This window comes from Calonectris borealis, chromosome W (assembly GCF_964195595.1).
Source record: "Calonectris borealis chromosome W, bCalBor7.hap1.2, whole genome shotgun sequence".
In the NCBI taxonomy this organism is placed as follows: Eukaryota; Metazoa; Chordata; class Aves; order Procellariiformes; family Procellariidae; genus Calonectris; species Calonectris borealis.
The window spans coordinates 27547019-27555673 of record NC_134351.1 but is presented as its reverse complement, the minus strand read 5'-3'; positions in this window follow the sequence as shown (position 1 = coordinate 27555673).

Genomic DNA, 8655 nt, shown 5'->3' with positions numbered 1-8655 from the left:
TTGCTCATCCTCCCCCCGGTGAGATGGGGGAGAGAATCGGAAGAGCAAAAGTAAGAAAAGTCTTGGGTTGAGATAAGAACAGTTTAATACTTGAAATAAAATAATAATAATAATAATAATAATAATAATAATAATAATAATAATAATAATAATACAATTGTAATGAAAGTAAAACAACAAGAGAGAGAGAGAGAAACAAAACCCAGGAAAAAAACAAGTGATGCAACCGCTCACCACCCGCTGACTGATGCCCAGCCAGTCCCTGAGCAGCGATCCCTGCCCCCCAGCCAACTCCCCCCGGCTTATATACTGAGCATGACATCATATGGTATGGAATATCCCTTTGGCCAGTTTGGGTCAGCTGTCCTGGCTATACTCCCTCCCAGCTTCTTGTGCACCTCCTTGCTGGCAGAGCATGGGAAGCTGAAAAGTAAGCACTACTTAGAAACAACTAAAACATCAGTGTGTTATCACATTATTCTCATACTAAATCCAAAACACAGCACTATACCAGCTACTAGGAAGAAAATTAGCTCTATCCCAGCCGAAACCAGGACAAAGGGACAATATATGGATATCCTGTGGGCGTAGAACAACATATTTTCAATGTACATGAAATGCATATAGGTAGACGAGTAAGTTACTGTTCGGTAAATTAGGAAGTGAACTTGCAGTGTTTCAGCTGTTTGCAGTAGCATCCCATGCACGCACTATTACCTACTGTATCTTGCAGTGTACCCAGGGCATCCTGTCAATCTTTCATTGAGATGTAAACAACATCATCTCTGGTAGAGGATACTGCAGAATAATACTGTGTCACGGTACACTGTGACAGAGTAAATGCTTTGCCACAAATTTACTCTAGCTTACTCTGCAGCAGCTAGCTCATTAGAGAAAAATTAACGACAGTAAAATTGGGTCAGCTAATTGCTATTAAGAGTTTGTGCATGTCCATTCCATAGGATGGAAATTGCAGACTGGGGACACACATCCCTTTTCTGGGAGGCACGGGAGGATCAGGGAGAAGCAGGAGCAGGAGGGCATGCTGCAGAAGAACCTCCATGCAGAATATCGCTTCCCGATTCAGCACGTAATCTAGCAGACAATGGCATTGCTATAGACTCAGATTTTTATGATTTTTCGGGAGGGTTATGTGCAGCCACTTTCTAAACCATGTGTTGTCTGAAAGGGAAAAAAAAAAAAGCAGTTAAAAGCAGCATTACTTTCTGGCTACATGGGGGCAAAATGGAGATTAATGATGCCAAACTTTCTGCTTCCCTTGTCTGTAACTAAGTTACATTTTTCTTTCTGTATTCTCTTGAAATGAATTCATAAGGGGTGAGATCTTGAAGACTCCTCAGTGTTATTTGCAGCATGAGCTTTTTTGGAAGTTAGCGACACTGATTCTCTCTTCCTGAATCTCTCCTATTTCAATTCTTTCTAGAGCGCAGAACCGCTGCCTCCACGGTGTGCCCATGGAAAGAAACTGCAATGTGTCATGGTCTGAAAACTTTACATTCCCCAGAGCATGCTAGGTTTGGTGCTTTTCCCTCTGTCTTCCACAGACTTCCAAATCCTCCCTTGAGGGGAGCGTTCTTTGGCAATTCCGTAAGTAAACCTTGCTTTTTTTCCTGGGGTTTCTGCCTCTCTTCCTTAGGTTTTGCTCTGTGTGAATACATTATAGTCCTGAGACTCTTGGCAGATGATGGTCCATTCCTACAGATTCCTGTAGGGTCTCTTTCAGGGTCTAGATCATACCAGGTAGCAACATTTTCTTTTGGTTTTGTGATAGCTTTTCTATAATAACTGCATAATAAGCATAAAATCAGATTTATGTGTTTAATAAAATTAATACAATTTTTTTTCCAGAAGATTTGACATTTTATGGAATCCCATTCATTTGTGTTTCAATTAGCTTTGTTAACGATAGCAAATTTAGTAATGACGTTTGGCAATCAAAACACATTATGAAGTATTTGAACAATACAAGGTTAGTTAAGTTAAAGGAGATGTTGTGCAGAGCATTTCAAATTGAATTTGGATAGTGGCAAGCATCTGTGTGTTTGGAAATCTCTCAGTTTCTGCCTGAAGGATAAATTGAAGCTTATATAAACAAGAACTTGTGATCTAATGTTTGAGCTTTTACTGACACAGACACAAAGACACACACAAATGCACACACATAAACCTCTATGGGAGGTTAAAAAAGATAGAAAAAAAGAGAGAAGAGGTAGAGGAAGAGATGAGACGTGTTAGCTGTTTATTTAATGTTTTTCACTCATGTAAAACAGTCTGGCAAGCCTTTTTCCACAGTTCCACCAAGCCAGACCTGTAAAAGCAATTATCTGTCATCATAACATGAATCAAGCTTGCAACTGCTGTGGTTCTGAAAAGCGTGTCAAAGTTAATTGAAATTTAGGCAGTGAATAGTTTTCACTTCCTGAGATAAGGTGTGTTTTCAGGGGAAGTTTGTTGCTATGTTGGCTTTAACTATTCTTAAGTCTCTTGTTAAAGGATTTGTGTTATTTCTGTGGGTGGATCATAGTCTCATCCAATTATGACTTCAGTAGAGCCAAACTTTGTGTCATATGCTTTACTAGCCCATACTGGTTTGCACATTCCTCTCACTTCACAAGAAGATTAAAAAAAAAAAAGGAAAAAAAAATCTCTCTCAAGTGATTACAAACAGTACTTTGGAAGTATCAAATTTTACTGAAAGTTCATTTCACTCCAAAAATATCATTTTGGTGGCTTAGTGGTGTATTGTTTGGTACTAGTGCAAGTAATGTAAGACTATGGAAAGAAAACTGGAACTTTCTGAGTCCCTGAGTATATTACATGCCTGATTCTCTTTTTAGCCCAGTTTTGCTCTAATATCATTCCATTGACTTGCAGTGGAGTTGTTCCAGAGCATGATCTTGTAAGATGCTCAGCATCCTCAACCCTGACTGAAAGACTACACAAGAAAATTAATTCTTCTCTCCATTGCGGGGGCGGGGGGGGGGGGGGAGCAGGGCGGGGGGGCTGAGTTTTGGAACTTCTTGGTGCTGAATCAGGAGAAATATCAAAATTACCATTTGATTTTTGGGGAGGTTTTTTTTAGACCTGATTATTTTGATACATTTGAAAATTTTGTTTTTATGTTGGCCATTAGTTCTTGCTCTTGGGGTTTTTTTATTTCTCACATAAAGCAATTTTTTAGTCACTTTGAAGGAAAAAAAAATGTTCTGAAGAAATGATACAATGTTACTAAAAAATCTGTTTTGTGAAAGTAGAATTATTATTTCAGTGAATGTTTCCAGGCAAGATATACCAGTAATATAGATAGGACCTGTGGCTACTAAAGACATTTGCAGAGTTAAGCCCTAAATAAGAGGAGGAAGCCTTAGTCTTCCTGTCAAACCCCATACAACATAAAAGGCCAAAATAGCATTAAATAACAGTTGTAGGAAGATTTCCTCTCAAAAACACTAAGCCTGTTTATGGCAGCCTCCTGCAGCTCCCATTTCATCTTCCCTCTGGCCTCCAGCATTCCCCAAATATCTCTGAGGCAAGAGACAAACCAAGAGTGAGGATGCAAGTGAGAGTCACACTGGACTCTAATCTAGCAATTCTGGGCAGTTATGAGGCTCCCAGGACTACTGCAAGACCTGACATCACTACGTGAGGCTTAAATTTAATCTCACTGAAGTCATTAGTGTCCAAACTGATGCCATGGAAGTCAATCCAGCTTTTAGGGACAGCAAAATGGTTTAGACTGTACAGAACAGGCTTCCATGAACTAATAATTTGACCAGAACATGTTTCCTTATTTTTTCAAATGAGCCTGTAGAAAACCTGCATGCCCCAGATCTACTTGGACTTGTTGGGTATTTGGGGCTAATGCACAGAACTGAGCATCCCAAAATTGAGTCTGAGCCTGGGAAACCGGTGGAATTGCACCTGAGGAAAAGTAAAGCCCAACATCTGAGCAGGCACTGTTGGACAGGATGAGCAAAAGACAGGCATGCAGCTAACCCTGCAATGGTAGCATTGTCCTTTCCCACTGCTCTGCCAAATGCACTTATTTGATTATAATAATTCTAGTTAAGCCCATCATAATGCAATGGACATTTCCCAGGACAGACTTCATTGATAGAAATAGGCTAAATGAACCTTACTGGAAGTGTTCTTTCCCTGTAAACTAGTTATATTGTCCTCTTTCTTGCTTCTGGTGCAAGCTCTAATTTTGGACATGCAAATAGCTTTCTAATTTTTCCCCATCTTCTTTACCCTCTACAAACTGTTGCATTTTTGAACACTGAAGCACAAGCATTATTTAAGTATTACATTTCTCCTATCTGGCCTGCAGCCATGCCCCCTTAGGCAATGAGCTTACTGGATCTCATAAACTGTGGCAGGGTGTGCTGGTTTTGGCTGGGATAGAGTTAATTTTCTTCATAGCAGCTAGTATGAGGCTATGTTTTGGATTTGTGCTGAGAATAATGTTGATAACACACTGATGTTTTAGTTGTTGCTGAGCAGTGCTTACACAGAGTCAAGGACTTTTCAGCTTCTCATACTGCCCTGCCAGCGAGGAAGCTGGGGGTGCACAAGAAGCTGGGAGGGGACACAGCCAGGACAGCTGACCCCAACTGACCAAAGGGATATTCCATACCATATGACGTCATGCTCAGCATATAAAGCTGGGGTTAAACCACAGAAGTCCTTTCTGGCGCCCAACATGGGGCTCGAAGGGTTAGAGATAACGACAGGTTTGATTGGAATGTGCTAGATCGAATTTATAGCTGTTATTGCTGTTTAGCTATTAATCGACAGGCTCCTCTGCTTGCCATGGGGCTTGCTTGCCTTACTGTATATTAGAGTCTAGTGCTCGTTAGTGGCTGCTTTTTGCTTTCGCTGCTTGCTGGACTGCTGGACTGCTTATCACCTTACTGCGTCGTGCCTGGGAACATTTTGATAACAGCAATGGCCATGCGCCTGGGCTGGCAGATGGCCAGGGCATCGCTGCTGTTTCTGTGCTGCTGTACTGGACAGGCTGGAACTCCAGTGTGAACTCGAGTCGAAGGGACTGTGACCTGTGGATGAGTCCTGAGGCATCTGTGGCCATGGATAAGCCCATGCCCAAGCAGGTACATCTCGAAGCATCTGTGGCCGTGATTATGTCCGTGCCACAGCAGGTATACCTCTGAAGGGATTGTGGCCTAAGGATAAGTCCACGCTAGAGAAGGTACACCTCAAAGCATCTGTGGCTGTGGATAAGTCCATGCTGCAGCAGGAACACCTTGAAGCATCAGTGGCTGTGCATGAGGCCATGCTGGAGCACCTCAAAGCGTGTGGCCATGGACAAGCCCATAACAGAGCAGGTACACCCCTGGAGGGATTGCAGCCATGGGTAAGGCCATGTTGGAGCAGGTTTACTTCTGAAGGGACTGTGGCTGTGGGTAAGGCCATGCTGGAGCCAGTGCACCTCGAAGCGACTGTGGCTGTGGATAAGTCTATGCCGCAGCAGGTATACCCCTGGAGAGAATGATTTGAGTTGCATGTTATAGGAATTACTATAGCAGAAACCACCTGAACCAATGCAGGAGAAGCCTTACAAGAAGCAGTGCAAGTGCAGCGGTGACCCAACCTGAGCTGGCTTTGGTGCCCAGTAACTCCACGCAACACACCACCTCTCCTGTCCTGAGTGACCACCATAACAGATGGAGCCCAAAGTCATGGACTAAATGAACTCAATGTACATTTTGTGGACATTTATGGACATTTCACAGACATTTTACAGGGGTGGTCCATAGACTAGGGGAATGATATCTGTGTATTATATCAAAGGATGGGAAGGGGGGTGGTGAGTAATGAGAATGTATTGCATAGTGTGAGACCTGAGCATGATGTAAATGGTATGGAATAAGGGGTGGAGAATGTGCTGGTTTTGGCTGGGGTAGAGTTAATTTTCTTCATAGTAGCTGGTATGGGGCTATGTTTTGGATTTGTGTTGGAAACAGTGGTGATAACACAAGGATGTTTTCGTTATCACTGAGCAGTGCTTACACAGAGTCAAGGCCTTTTCTGCTTCTCACACCACCCCACCAGCAAGTAGGCTGGGGGTGCACAAGATGTTGGGAGAGGACACAGCTGGGACAGCTGACCCCAACTGACCAAAGGGATATTCCATACCATATGACGTCATGCTCAGCATATAAATCTGGGGTTAAACTACGACACAGGGTTAGGCTAGGTCAGTGCGTACTGGAGAGGATCTCCAAGGAGAAGCCAGGTGCTGCAGGAACTGTGGGTGGCAGTTCAGTAGGTGGCAGTTCAGAAGGTGGCAGTTCAGGGTCGCAAGCAGAGCGGCGAGTGTCCTCTCTCTTTCCCAGGGTCAACATCGTCGCTGCCGAGCCCCGTGTGGGCACCACTGACAGCGTGTCCATCAGCGAGACGTGCTGCCGTGCTCTGCGGGAGGCGCACCACGTCAGCTCAGAGATGATGAGGCCCATGCGCTCTATTGCCTGCTACCCCCACCTGCCAAAGAAAACCTCTTGAGGAGCAGGGAAGAAGAAACCCAGGGAAACTCTCCCTCTGGGACGTCGGGACCTCACAGGAGCTGGGAGGAGAGAAGCCAAGGTTAAATCTGGCCTAAGTAATGAGATATGACTGCCTGAAATCTCCCCAAAGTGTCAGGCGGATAAAACTTGCGTGGCTTCCAGCCCCCTCTGCAACTCTTTGGCCATGTTGCTCTGCATCATCTGCGGCTCTGTTTTGTCTTCCCTTGAAAAGGCTTAAAGCTTTCTGACTGCTATAGACACTGAGAATGTAAACCAGTGTCCAAAAACCAAACGTTAGCATTTTTGTTCCCACAAAAATTAAAGTAAAAGAGTTCCCTGACCCAATGGCTTCCCAGTTTTTTTTGCTCTGGAGACCATTCGCACAAAAAGAAAAAAATTGCCTTCTCGAGCACTCAGTTCCCTTCCCTGAGATCTGTCGGGTATGGCGTAGCTCCCAAAACGTTTAATTCCCCAGACCACCTGGGAGAGCCCCACAAACCACTGGTGGTCCGTAGACCGCAGTCTGAGTGCTGCTGTGTTAGGCTACTGGTTAAGGAAAAGGAAATTAAACACAGAAAGCTGTTAAAATGACATTGCATGTGAGTCATGGCTCCACATTAAGTAATGCTCTTAAAGAGCACTTGTCTTGTCCCCCTGGATGAAAGCGCCCCACCTTCTGTCTCTAGTCTCTATCTCTTAGTAATAAATATCATGTTTCATTATTACAGAAATGAAAGAAATGCTAATGCTTTGTCTGAGAAACAATGAAGTGTTAGAAATAGAAATATAATGAGAGGTGTACAACTGAATACAGCACTAGTATTTCTGCTACTGACATGCAATTAATTCTTTAAATTTCCATTGAAGCCCGTTTAAATGAGATTTGCCAAAGAATACTTCTTTTTCACATTCTCCCTTTCCGAAGTGCACCCTAGTGCAACCAGACTCTGTCTCTTCGTTTATTTAATATTGGGCTGTAACAAGCTTGCTTCAGCCCTGCCTGCTAACTGGTGGGGTCATGCAGAGAAAGGGTCTAGCGGCCACAGGTTTGTGCAGTTCCCTGTCTGATTTTTAAGCCATTTTTTAATGAACTAATTTTTATGATTGCAGACTCACTTAGGCTTTAAAAAAATGGATTTAGACCTGGGGAAAGGCTGACATGCAACAATGGTCCATTACAGTTGCAGTTTATTATTATTATTCATCTTTCATCATCAGATTACAAATATTGTCCCCTCAACCCCCAGATCTGAAGATGCACAACATAGAATACAACTCTACAGATGACATCAGAAGAAGGCTTTTTTCCTTGGCATCCTCCCACTTTCAGGTGCTGGACCCAACATACCCTGCTAGTTTGCAGGGCTGTTTGCAAAATGGTCACGTCTGTATCCGGATATCTCAGTTCAGCCCCTGCCTGTTGACGTGCATGGAGTGAGCAGAGCTCCAGATTTGGCTGATTCCTTCTGAGAAGCAACGGGGCCAAGGTCTGGATCTGTCGTGCTTGGGACCTACTCCCAGCACTGGGTGGGGTGATCTTGTGCAACTCGTGGCAAAGGGGAAGGGTCAGAACGATAACTGCCTGCCAGCAGGGATATAAAAAATTGAAGTGTCAGAAATATGGTTTGTGATGCACACAGGATAATTGTCAGCCCTTTGAAGTGGTAAAGCCTAAACTTTATATTTTCAGCTCAGTGCCTCATCCCTAAGGTTATTGGTTACCTTCTCTCAATATTGCACTGGAGGTGCAGATAGACAAGGCAGGGCTGCCAAATCCCTCAGTTGCATGAGGCGCATGGAGCTTGGCAGGCTGGCAAGCAGCTGGCTGTGCTATCACAGCAGTGGAGCAATGATCCCTGCCCTTCCCACCCCAGGGCTGGGTTCTTAGCAGCTGCCTGCCAACAGAAAGGCGAGATTCCTAACTTTTGTGCTTCCAGGTGCTTCACATGAGCTGCTGCTTTTGTGTTATCACTTTGTGAGAGCATGACTTGGTTCACTTTTATTGTTTAGAAAAGAAAATGTGTTTTTAAAGCATTTCCCAGCAAATGAATTATAATGACAACATTTCAGCAAGGCCTGGCAGCATAAAGCTGGAAAGAAAGGGAGGAAT